General features: G+C 48.2%; 1 protein-coding gene across 1 annotated transcript in view; it reads right to left on the reverse strand.

The window, feature by feature from the left end:
• Positions 1-12338, reverse strand: part of DGKG (diacylglycerol kinase gamma) — a 113997-nt gene that overhangs the window by 18367 nt on the left and 83292 nt on the right. The window lies entirely within an intron of this gene.

The following is a 12338-nucleotide window of genomic DNA, read 5'->3' on the forward strand; positions in this document are numbered from 1 at the left end:
GTTTTTTTTTTTTTTTTTTTTGGCTGCTTGGGGCGGCCAAAACCCTGGAGCCGGCCCTGATTAGGGTATTAGAAAGACAGGTGGGTGAGGTAATATCTTTTATAGGACCAACTTCTGTTGGTGAAAGAGACAAGCTTTTAAGCTACGCAGAGCTCTGGGAAAGGTACGCAGAGTGTCACAGCTACATACAAGGTGGAACAGATTGTTTAGCATAAGCCATTAACACATATTGCAAGAGACCATTCAAGGGGAAGTGGCCAGTTAACACCCCTCCAATCATAGAACAAAAAAAGGAGGTTAGTGGGTTACAGACTGTTGTAACAAGCCATAAATCCAGTCTCTTTATTAAGACAATGATTTTTAGGGTCTAGCAGAGTTATGAAATTAAGCTCTCCGGCTCATCTTTTGAAGGTGTTGTGCAGGTTTCCTTTGAGGACAAGGACTGACAGGTCAGATATTGCTTTGTGAGAAGTGTTCCTCCACAGGTGATGTGATGTTTGTGTCTTTTATCATTTTCCTGTGTGAGTTCCTTCAAGAGCAAAGTGATTTGTTTCACCCACATAGTTATTGTTGGGGCATTTAGTGCACTGGGTGAGGTACATCACCTTGTCTCTCCACTATCATTAAGAAAAGGAATAGAAAGTAAATATTTCAATAAAAAAAAACTCCAAACCGGACGAAATACTCCATTACGAAGGTAGTGGAGGGCACTGTACCACTGAACTGTGAAAGGTGTCCTGTTGACACTTTCAAACCTTGCAAGGGCCCAGGGAAGGTCACTTAGAAGTAGAACTGCTCAGATTTTTTTTGTCAAAACACTTTTCTGTTGGAATGTGGCATTTTTACTAAACAGAAATTTGTCATGAAATTGTACCGATTTCAATGAATTTTCCTGTGAACATATTTGTAAACAATTTTTTGGGAAATTTTTTAAAAGAAAAATGTTGATATTTTATTTTATTTTATGAATGTTTCACTTTTTGTATTTTTTTTATTATTTTTACATAATGACATGTTGCATCATGTAAAGCAGTGGCTCTCAACCTTTCCAGACTACTGTACCCCTTTCAGGAGTCTGATTTGACTTGCATACCCCAAGTTTCATCTCATTTAAAAACTATTTGCTTACAAAATCAGACATAAAAATACAAAAGTGCCACAGCACACTATTACTGAAAAACTGCTTACTTTCTCATTTTTACCACATAATTATAAAATAAATCGATTGGAATATAAATATTATACTTACATTTCAGTGTATAGTATATATAGCAATATAAACAAGTCATTGTCTGTATGAAATTTTAGTTTGTATTGATTTCGCTAGTGCTTTTTCTGTAGCCTGTTGTAAAACTAGGTAAATATCTAGATGAGTTGATGTACCCCCTGGAAGACCTCTAAGTACCCCCCGGGATACACGTACCCCTGGTTGAGAACCACTGATGTAAAGCATGTCCTACTATGTCATATTCTGTACAACTAGTACTGATGTGTCATAAAGATAGAATATAATAGTTGAAATATTCTATTTCTCTTTTTTAAATCAGTAAGAGCAGCTGCTACTTACTACTGTTTGTCTTATTCTCTAGATCGTATTTTCCTGTTTGTGTTATAATGAAATATTTTGACACTTTGAAACAAAATAAGATAGCACTTAGAGTACTAATTCGTGGAGCAGCTCTTTTCAGTATCCTTGTGTTAGCCTGGAATCATTTTGCTAAGAGATTGAAAATACTTGCTCAGCTAATGTCATGTTATGCACTACTACCATTGACATGTCATTAAATAATAAAAATAATATAAAAATGAAAAAACATAAAATAAAAATGGAAACAAAATTTCAAAATTCCAAAATGAAAAATTTCAAAGCAATTACTTTTGGCATTTTGATTTCCAGGGACATTTGAAAATATTTGTCTGCATTCCAGTTTGGGAATGAAAACAAATTTCAAAATGTCAAAATATACCACAAAACAGAAATTTGGAGTTTTGACCATCTCTTCTTCGAAGGCTTGCCATTTAAACTCACAAATGGTTACAGTTCAGTCGAGACAGATTTTACCACACTCTGTCTGCAGCATCACTCATCTAGATACTGAGAGGCCAATGCCATAAATCAACATTTAAAAGAAAATACAGACTTATCACAACTCAGAGCATCTAATCCAGTATGATATTCTAGGTGATAGAATTCCCAGAGACTGGCCTAGACAAGCAGATGCATTAAGTCCTCTCATTTACTGCTCTAACAAAGTTTGTATGTTCAATAATCCCTCCCCTCTACTGGTACAGAAATTCTCAACATTTTACAAGCTTATTGAAGAAAAATACCTTAGATCTCTGACAAACAGATGGAGCAGTATGGATCAGTAATTGGTTAAAGATAGGAAACAAAGGGTAGGAATAAATGGTCAATTTTCACAGTGGAGATAGGTATATAGCAGGGTTCCCCAAGGCTCTGTACTGGGACCAGTGCTGTTCAACAATATATTCATAAAAGATCTAGAAAAAGGGTGAGATGGCAAAGTTTGTAGATGATACAAAACTACTCAAAATAGTTAAGTCCAATGCAGACTGCGAAAAGTAAAAAAGGGATCTCACAAAACTGGGTGACTGGCCAACAAAATGGCAGATGAAATTCAAAGTTGATAAATGCAAAGCAATGTACTTTGGAAAACATAATCCCAACTATACATACAAAATGATTGGGTCTAAATTAGCTGTTACAACTCAAGAGAGAGAGATCTTGGAGTCATTGTGGATAGTTCTCTGAAAACATCTGCTCAATGTGCAAAGGCAGTCAAAAAAGCGAACAGACTGTTAGGAACCATTAGGAAAGGGATAGATAGTAAGACAGAAAATATCAAAATACCACTATATAAATCCATGGTACGTCTACACCTTGAAACACTGTGTGCAGTTTTGGTCGCTCCATCTCAAAAAAGATATATTAGAATTTGAAAAAGTACAGAGAAGGGCAACAAAAATTATTAGGGGTGTGGAACAGGTTCCATGTGAGGAGAGATTAAGAAGACTGGGACTGTTCAGCTTGGAAAAGAGACGACTAAGGAGGGATATGATAGAGGTCTATAAAATCATGACTGGTGTGGAGAAAGTTGAATAAAGAAGTGTTATTTACCCCATTCACATAACACAAGAACGAGGGGGTCACCCAGTGAAATTAATAGGCAGTAGGCCAAAAGTATAATTGGGTTCAAAAAAGAACTAGATAAATTCATGGAGGATAGGTCCATCAATGGCTATTAGCCAGGATGGGCAAGGACACAACCCCATGCTTTGGGTGTCCCTAAACCTCTGACTGCCAGATGCTGGGACTGGATGACATGGAGTGGATCACTCAATAATTGCCCTGTTCTGTTCACTCCTTCTGAAGCACCTGGCACCACCCACTGTTGGAAGACAGGATACTGGACTAGCTGGACCAATGATCTGACCCAGTATAGCCATTCTTAAGTACTCCTTGTAATGATTCTAAACAGGCAGGTCCAGGGCCAAATGGAGCTAGAAATCATTAAGAATTGCTCAGTGATGGGGATCTCGGTAGATGCTGGGCCACTGCTTCCCTGCCCTTCCTCCCACAAACACCTATTCCCCTTAGAGCTATGGAGCACCACAGACTCATACTCTGGTGCTCTGGCTACTGGTGGCTGCGTTGTGTCAGGCAAAAAGGCAGGGCGTGAAGCTGGCTGGGGGGTGTCAGGCTTGGATTTTCCCAATCTTTTTCCAGCTCACCCTGAGTGGCAAACTGCCCTGATGATCGTGTTCCATCTTGAAGGCTTTGGCCACATGAGAGTCTGGCTGGTTTTGTTGGCATAAGCTTTGAGTTCCACCAGTCATTTGGGCACCCTCTGCCAGAGCCAACTGGCCATGTGATGCTGCTAATTCCCCAGCAGATGCCTTCCCAAATAGGCCTTTCCCTCCCCAGTTCATCCCATGCCAGAAGCTATTACCGAGCTCTTCCAGAGATCCCCAATCTGAAGTTTATAAGACAATCTCTTCTGCAACTAGCACTGACAAAACCAACACCCTCCCTCCGCCCTTCCCCCCACGATTACAGGGATTTCAAAACATGATTAACATCTATGTTGTCTGGATCCCCTGGCTCAAAACTGGCTTCCTTGAATCTTCTCAATTAGTTAAAACAATTCCCTCCGCTCACCACAGCCCATTCATGACAAGGACCTTTTGAGGACTATAAAGGAGAGGGCACTATTGGGCTCATAATGGAAAACAAACCTAGAACATAACATAAGAACAGCCATACTGGGTCAGACCAAAGGTCCATCTAGCTCAGTGTCCTGTCTTCTGACAGCGGCCAATGCCAGGTGCTTCAGAGGGAATGAACATAACCGGCAATTATCGAGTGATCTATCCCCGGTCACCACTCCCAGCTTCTGGCAAACACCATCCCTGCCCATCCTGGCTAATAGCCATTGATGGTCCTCAGCTTTACCTCTGCAGGGGCTCTCATCCACTTCTCCAATCAATGCCTTTATGAAAGCTAGCAGAGGTGAGACTTCCTGCAAAAGGAAGAAACATAAAGGCTATTGCAGGTGACCGCCACATCGTAATAACTCTGCACTTGCTTTATTATTTACAGCACTTTGAGATTACTGGCAATCATAACATTGTCTCATCTATTGTCCGAAAGGCAGATGTTCCTTTCAAATGTGGCACATCCAAGCAGAGTGAAATGGCTCCCTGTTTGTTTTGTTTTCTGTCAAGCAACCCCCGAGCCCCAGTGGGCTCAGCCCCGGGGCAGATCTGGGGCCAGTGACTTGGAGCGACAGCCCCAGCCCGTGTTCTTACAAACCATGCAGAGTTGTTAGTCTGATACATACAGACTATAGTTCCTAAGAGTTTATCCCGGGTGCACACAGCATGGGAGGGGCTCTCTCATACATAGCTAGCACTAATCTCAATCAAGAAATTGTGCTTGGGGGAACCTTTTGCCCCGCAGCTAGGGGCAGCTGCATGAGAAGTAGACTGGTTGGAAGTTTGAACAGAGGAGCTCTGCCGTGGTTTGGAGAGTTAGTGCTACATCTGCGGAAGCTCTGCTGCAGGGTCTTCAAACCGTGACTAGGAAATGCGCTCTCATATTGTAAAATGCAGTAAGTTAGAGAAGACTGTCAGTAGACAGGGTTCACTGAATGACCCAATGCCTGGAACAATCCTTATTTACAGAGCATTTTCCAAGTGTTCTGCAAACAGTGAATAATTAACCCTTACAACCCCCTTGCGAGGTAGACCTAGGGGACGGATATTGTCCCTTTCACACACTGGTAGACCGACCCATTCAAGAATCTTGCTCAAAGGCAAAGAGCAAGCCAGTGGCCGGGTGGAACTAGAACTTGGGGGCTCCCAGCCTCACACCCAGTCAACGAGACAGTAGCTGCTTCTATGACACAACACTAACAAAGACCCTATTAGACGCCAATAGTTTCAAGCCTCAGTTCCCATCTGCCTCTGACCTGGTCAAATTAAGAAAAGCCACCAACTCTGCAGGTGCAAGTGAACCCATCTGGGCCACACTGGTGGTGTGGGATGAGTGATGAACAAAGGCAGGCTCCACGTTTACTCCAGCACAGGGTCACACTAACTATGTGACTATGAAAATGGCAAGACTTAGTGCTGTTGGGGAGAGACATGGGAGAGCAGGGCAGTCGGGGACTCATTAGCCCAACCAGCCAATCCTGGAGTTTTTAAAAACTTCTTGTATTCCCGGAAACTGGGCCAAATAATCACTGTTCCCTATAGCGCCTTCCGAATTTGTTACTGATGTTTGTCAAAGGCCTCTGGAGGCCATCCAGGCAGTACGCAAATGATCCAGACTCTGCGCGCTCATGCCAGCGAATGGTGTCAGGAAGGCAATGCTCACCCCAGCCAGCAGTGGTGCTGTCGGAGACTCAGCCCCTCCCCATGTGCTGGAGAAGGATTCCCCCATGTTTCACAGGGAAAGTTCAAGACCAACCCCCAGACAGAAGCAGGGGCTGAATCAATTTCCACTCCCAGTTAGTGAGCTGCAATGGTCCCAACTGGGCCTCGGGGAGCAGAAAAACAGGAAAGGCAGAGCAACCTGAGCTCTCCTGGCTTACAGCTGTCATTTTGTTCATGCTGTGTATGCACCCACCAACAGCAATGATCTCTCTGCAGGTTCTGCTTCCCCTCAGCTTGACCAAAACCCAGCCAGTTAGTTCCTTGAAGCTCAGCAGTCAGATCCAAGCCCTGAATCCACAGGGGGGCTGTGAGCAGAGAGAGGCAGTGGCTGAAATGGAATCCCATCATGCTGCCTGCCCTGGCAACTGCTCCACCGCACACATTCCACATCATTTTCTTTACCAAATCTGGTCACTCAGGAACACCAGCACACAATCCTTCTCCACAGCAGGCGGTCGGACAGGTAGCCTGGGGGACAGAGGCCAGTAACAGATGCTTTCGAGGAAGGTCCCCGAAACTGCACAGACTCATAGCGCCACAGGGTGAGAAGGGACCGTAAGGGTCAGTTAGTTTAACCCCCTGCCAAGACGCAGGATTTGCTGTGTCTAAACCAGTGGTGGGTAACCTATGGCCCGCGGGCCACATGTGGCCCATCAAGGTAATCTGATTGCGGGCAGCGAGACATTTTGCTGATGCTGATCATCCGCAAGCATGGCCCCCCCTCAGCTCCCAGTGGCCGCAGTTTGCCGTTCCCGGCCAATGGGTGCTGCGGGAAGCGGTGGTCTGCAGGGACGTGCTGGCCACCGCTTCCCGCAGCTCCCATTGGTGGGAACAGTGAACCGCGGCCACTGGGAGTTGCGGGGGGCTATGCCTGCGGACTGTCAATATCAGCAAAATGTCTCATGGCCCGCAATCAGATTACCCTGATGGGCTGCATGTGGCCTGATGGGCTGCAGGTTGCCCACCACTGGTCTAAACCATCCAAGACAGATGGCTATTCAGCCTCCTTTTGAAAACCTCCAGTGAAGGAACTTCCATGACTTCCCCTAGGCAGTTTGTTCCACTGTCCTACTGTTCTTACAGTTAGGAAGTTTTTCCTGAGATTTAATCTAAAGCTGCTGTGCTGTAGTTTGACCCCACTGCCTCTTGTCCTGCCCTCTGTGACAAAAGAGAATAACTTTTCTCCATCTTTCTTACGGCAGCTTTTCATGTATTTGAAGACCGCTATCATGTCCCCCCTCAATTTCCTCTTTTTCAAACTAAACATACCCAGTTCCTTCAGCCTTTGCTCCTATGGCTTGCTTTCCATCCCTTTGATCATCTTTGACACCCACCTTTGGTCCTTTCTGGTTTCTCTACATCCTTTTTATACAGCAGTGACCAAAACCGGACACAGTACTCCAGCTGAGGCCTAACCAGGGCTGAGTAGAGCGGTACTATCACGTCCCATGACTTGCATGCTATGCCTCTTTAAATGCAACCCAACACTGCATTTGCTTTTTTTGCAACAGCATCGCATTGCTGACTCATGTTGAGGTGATCCACCACAACTCCCAGATCTGTCTCAGCCATACTGCTGCCAAGCCAGTTATCCCCCATTCTGTATTTGTGCATTTGGTTTTTCTTGCCTAAGTGCAGCACCTTACATTTGTCCTTGTAGAATTTCATTTTGTTGTCTATAGCTCAGTTCTTCAATTTATCAAGATCCCTTTGAATGTTATCTCTATCCTCCATAGTGTCTGCAACTTTGTGTCATCTGCAAATTTGATCAGTATGCTCTCTATTCCTACATCCAGGTCATTAATGAAGATGTTAAATAACACCAGACCCAGAACAGATCCCTGTGGAACCCCACTTGAGACCTCCTTCCAATCTGACATCATTCCATTAATATCAGTGGGTAGCCTTGTTAGTCTGTATCCGCAAAAACAACAAGGAGTCCGGTGGTACCTTAAAGACTAACAGACTTATTTGGGCATAAGCTTTTGTGGGTAAAAAAACCTCACTTCTTCGGATGCATGGAGTGAAAGTTACAGATGCATTCCATTAATAGTTACTCTTTGCCTATTATTTATTATTATTTGGTATTATTTATTATTTGTTTTACAGTAGCACTAAGATCAGGGTCCCATTGTGCTAGGTGCTGTACATACACATAGTAAGAGACATTTTATCAATCCTACCAAGTCCTAGATTTCAAGGTTATCAAATGGCAGTGAGTTCTAGGGGGTAATAATGTGTTGGGTAAGAAAGTATTTTTGATCAATTTTGTATTTCCCACCTTTCAATCTCATTGAACGTTCCCTTGTTCTTGTGTTATGAGTAAGGCTACGTTTTAGTCATGGATATTTTTAGTAAAAGTCATGGACAGCTCACGGGCAGTAAACAAAAATTCATGGCTGCCTACCCGGTTCTGTGTGTCCCTGCAGCATCTAGCGGGACGGAAGGCCGGAGGGCTCCCCATGCTGCCCCCACCATGAGCTCCAGCTCCACAGCTCCCATTGGCCAGGAACCGCAGCCAATGGGAGCTGTGGGGGGCGGTGCCTGGGAGCACGGGCAGTGCGAGGAGCTCCCCTGGCCCCTCCACCTAGGAGCTGCAGGGACATGCCGGCCGCTTCGAGGAAGCTCCCCCGTGGTAAGCACCACCACGCACCCCAACCCCCTGCCTCAGTCCTGAGCCCCCTCCCACACCCAAACTGCCCCAGCAGCAGCTGGTGCGGCTGGCCCAAGGGCTGCCTGATCTGTTCGGTCAGCCCCAGAGTCAGCCACTGCAGAAGTCACGGACCCCCGTGACAGACGTGCAGCCTTAGTTATAAGACAGAAGGAATAGGAGCACTTCTCTCTCCTTCCTACTGGGCGTATGAAGATAACACATTAGAGACCGTGAGGTGTTTCGATCACACACAACTCCGTATGGCTCCAAGTCATAAGTACAAACATGCCACTAGGGCTATGCTACCAGCATCCCAATGAAGAACACGGCATGGAGTGCAGTGCTGAGGGAGCTCCAAGAGGCAGCTCAGTCTAATCACCCAGAACAATGGATAACAATGGATGGTCAGAGCACATTGGGACAAGAGTTACAGAAGCAGTTTCTCAGCATCATTGCTTCTCGGAACAGCTAGTTCTAGACGCAGGTTATTTAACGCTGAACTCTGGCACCTCACTGCTTTCTGGGCTTTTTCTCTCTGATCTCAGCCTGTCCCTGCTCCAGCTGTAATTTCTACCCTACACTTTACTGAGTTCAGAGATAGCTGTGTCTCACTGACACCTCGACAGAAGGTTTTGTCTGCCTCTGCTGCACCTTGGCACACAGCAGCTCTCCCCCAGCTCCTACTTAAAATAATCCCACAAAGCCTTGCTAGTTTTCTGTGCATGCCCTTTGGAGTTACTTGCGTTACAATGGAACCCACCCCTCCTGTAGCAGCTCTCTCTTCCCGCAAACTCCCCAGTGGTTAGTTAATTTACCCCCCACCCCTTTATACCATCTTCTCCTTTGCACATTGGGGCTCTGAAGTTCCTCTGTCTTCCTAGCCCCGTGGAAGCACTTCACAGACCCCTACCACAGAAGCCCTAAATGTCGCCTTCAGGAACAATCCCCGGCATCTCCCTATGTTTAAAGATTTTGCTTCGAGATATTGAACGGCAATCTGCAGAGCTATCCCCACTGGATTTATGGGCTAGCAGGACTAGTAGTTAAGCATATGACTCAATTCATATCTAGTGAACGCACACAATCTGTGCTATATAATAATCCCCAATTCGTAGGAGACTGGAGGCTAGACTAAAACTTGAGGAGGCTGAAAAACACAAGGGGTTCTGTTTGTTTATTGTATTCACTCCCTCAAGCAGCCAGAGGGCTTTCTAATAAATCTGTGTTTGTTTATTCCCCATCGTTTGCCTCTGGGGCAGGATGGCACCCTTGCCTCCTCTTTGTTGGGTTCCCTTTACTTTGACTTTGTCACTAGTGCTGACTCTCACACCGCAAAAGGTTTATCTCTATGCCCAAGTCCGGATGAAGGATGGAATTAAAATGGGGAGGGACCAGGGTATAATTCTCTTGAAGCCCTTGGTCTGTGTCCTCCTATGGAGGACAAGATTTGCAAAGCAAGTGTTTAGTTTGGGCCCTCTGTACATAGCCACAAACAGAGGGGGGGAGCTGTGCATGCTGGTGTGACTACACTGAGCCCGATTCCTCACTGCCCTGCACCTCTGCAGCCATCTCCCCTGGGCACAGCTGGCGCAGGTGGAAATCGCCACACCAGGCCCAGGGCCACAGGGAGTCAGGCCCGTTATCTGACTAAGGAGGTTTAAGCAACGGGCAGTGCCCATCCAGTTTGTGCCACTCCCATGGCTGTCTAAGTCATACTGCGCGGCAGCCTATCAGGGCTTTCACAGGCCACTGTCAAGGGAATAGCGGATGCAGAGCTTCCTTCAAGCACCTTCAAAGTCCCTCCCAAGTCCCCCACAGCGGTGCCAACTCCAAGCATGCAAAAGTCCTGAGTCAGGGCCCAGAAATTATGAGATTGGCTTAGAAATCATGAGAGTTTAAATCACAGTAAATGTTGTTTCTCTGTCTTCTGGTCTGTGAGCTGCTAGGTCACCCTCAGCTCACGCCCTCAAAAGGTTTTCTTTTCAACCAGGAGGGCTAGAAAGGCAAGCTGAGATTCTCACACAATCACCTGACTCTAGGAGTTGGGGCTTGCAGAAAACCACCAGCTATCGTGAAACGTGCAGATGCCAGAGCTGGCCATGCTGCAGTAGGGCCTTCGAGGGAGTGTAACAGGATGAGCTCCGCAGTTTCATTCCCTGCTTTTCCCCTTGAAGCAGCAATGACTGCTCCAGCAACAGCAGCCACCAGCTACCACCTCCATCCCTCAGCGAGACTCCACCAGCAGGGAGAGGAATTCTGGCCTCCCAGGGCACTGCCAAGAACGCCCCAGCCCTTGCCGTCTGGGGTCAGACTTTTGAAGAGCTGGGCAGCACCTCACATTCTCCTCCTGCCCCCTCCCATGCTGCCAGGACTCAGCCCCACGGCAGGCTGCACCTCCCCCTCGAGCGCTCCCCTCCCCACAAGAACCCTGCACCTGTGCCTCAACTGATCATGTTAATAATCACCTCCCTCTGCTCTGGAGAGCAGCTGCCCACAGCCCGGAGCTCAGGGGCTCCAGAATGCCCGCAGGCCCCTGGCTCGCTGGCACGGCCCGAGCTCTTCACCACCAACTCACGGTAACCCAGCCCCATGACAGCTCTCTCTGTACCTGGGGCCCCACCACGGCCAGTTCTGCTGCCCCCGACCCACACCCGCCCCGCCACACAGACAACAGGAGGAAACAAGCCAGGAAGCCCCAGCCAGTGCCTTAGGGTTGCCAACCTTCTAATTGCACAAAACCGAACACCCTAGCCTCCCCGCTTCCCTGAGGCCACATTCCTGCCCCGCCCCTTCCCCGAGGCCCTGCCCCCCACTCACTATATTCCCGCTCTCTCGGTGGCTTGCTCTCCCCCACCCTCACTCCCTTTCACGGGCTGGGGCAGAGGGTTGGGGTGCGGGAGGGGGTGAGAGCTCTAACTGGGGGTGCAGGGTCCGGGGTGGAGCCAGAAATGAGGGGCTCAGGGTGCAGAAGGCTCCAGGTTGGGGCAGGTGGTTGGGGTGCGGGAGGGGGTGAGGGCTCTGGCTGGAGGGGCGGGCTCTGGGCCAGGGCTGGGGCTTTGGGGTACAGGAGGGGGCTCCAGGCTGGGGCAGAGGGGTTCTGGGTGTGAGAGGGGGCTCCAGACTGGGACAGGGGGTTGGGGTGCAGGGGGGTGAGGCCTCTGTCTGGGGATGTGGGCTCTGGGGTAGGGCTGGGGATGAGGGGTTTGGGGTGCAGGAGGGGGCTCCAGGCTGGGGCAGAGGAGTTCAGGGTGTGGAAGGGGGCTCGGGGGTGGGGCACAGGCTTACCTCTGGCGGCTCCTGGTCAGTGCGCAGTGAGGCTAAGGCAGGCTCCCTGCCTGTCTTGGCTTCGCAATGCGCCCTGGAAGCGGCCAGCCGGTCCAGCTCCTAGGTGGAGGCGCGGCAGGCGGCTCTGCGTGCTGCTCCCACCCGCAGGCACCGCACCCGCAGCTCCCATTGGCCGCGGTTCTCGGCCAATGGGAGTGCAGAGCTCGTGATCAGGGCAGGGGCAGCACGAGGAGCCCCGTGGCCCCCTCAACTAGGAGCCGGACCTGCTGGCCCTTCCAGGGAGCAGCGCAGAGCCAGGACAGGTAGGGAGCCTGCCTTAGCCCTGCAGCACTGACAACTGGACTTTTAACAGCCCGGTCAGCGGTGCTCTCCGGAGCTGCCAGGGTCCCTTTTTGACCAGGTGTTCTGGTCAAAAACTGGACACCTGGTCACCCTACAGTGC

Source organism: Terrapene carolina, unplaced genomic scaffold, assembly GCF_002925995.2.
Source record: "Terrapene carolina triunguis isolate 2854851 unplaced genomic scaffold, T_m_triunguis-2.0 Scaffold837, whole genome shotgun sequence".
NCBI classification, from domain to species: Eukaryota; Metazoa; Chordata; order Testudines; family Emydidae; genus Terrapene; species Terrapene triunguis.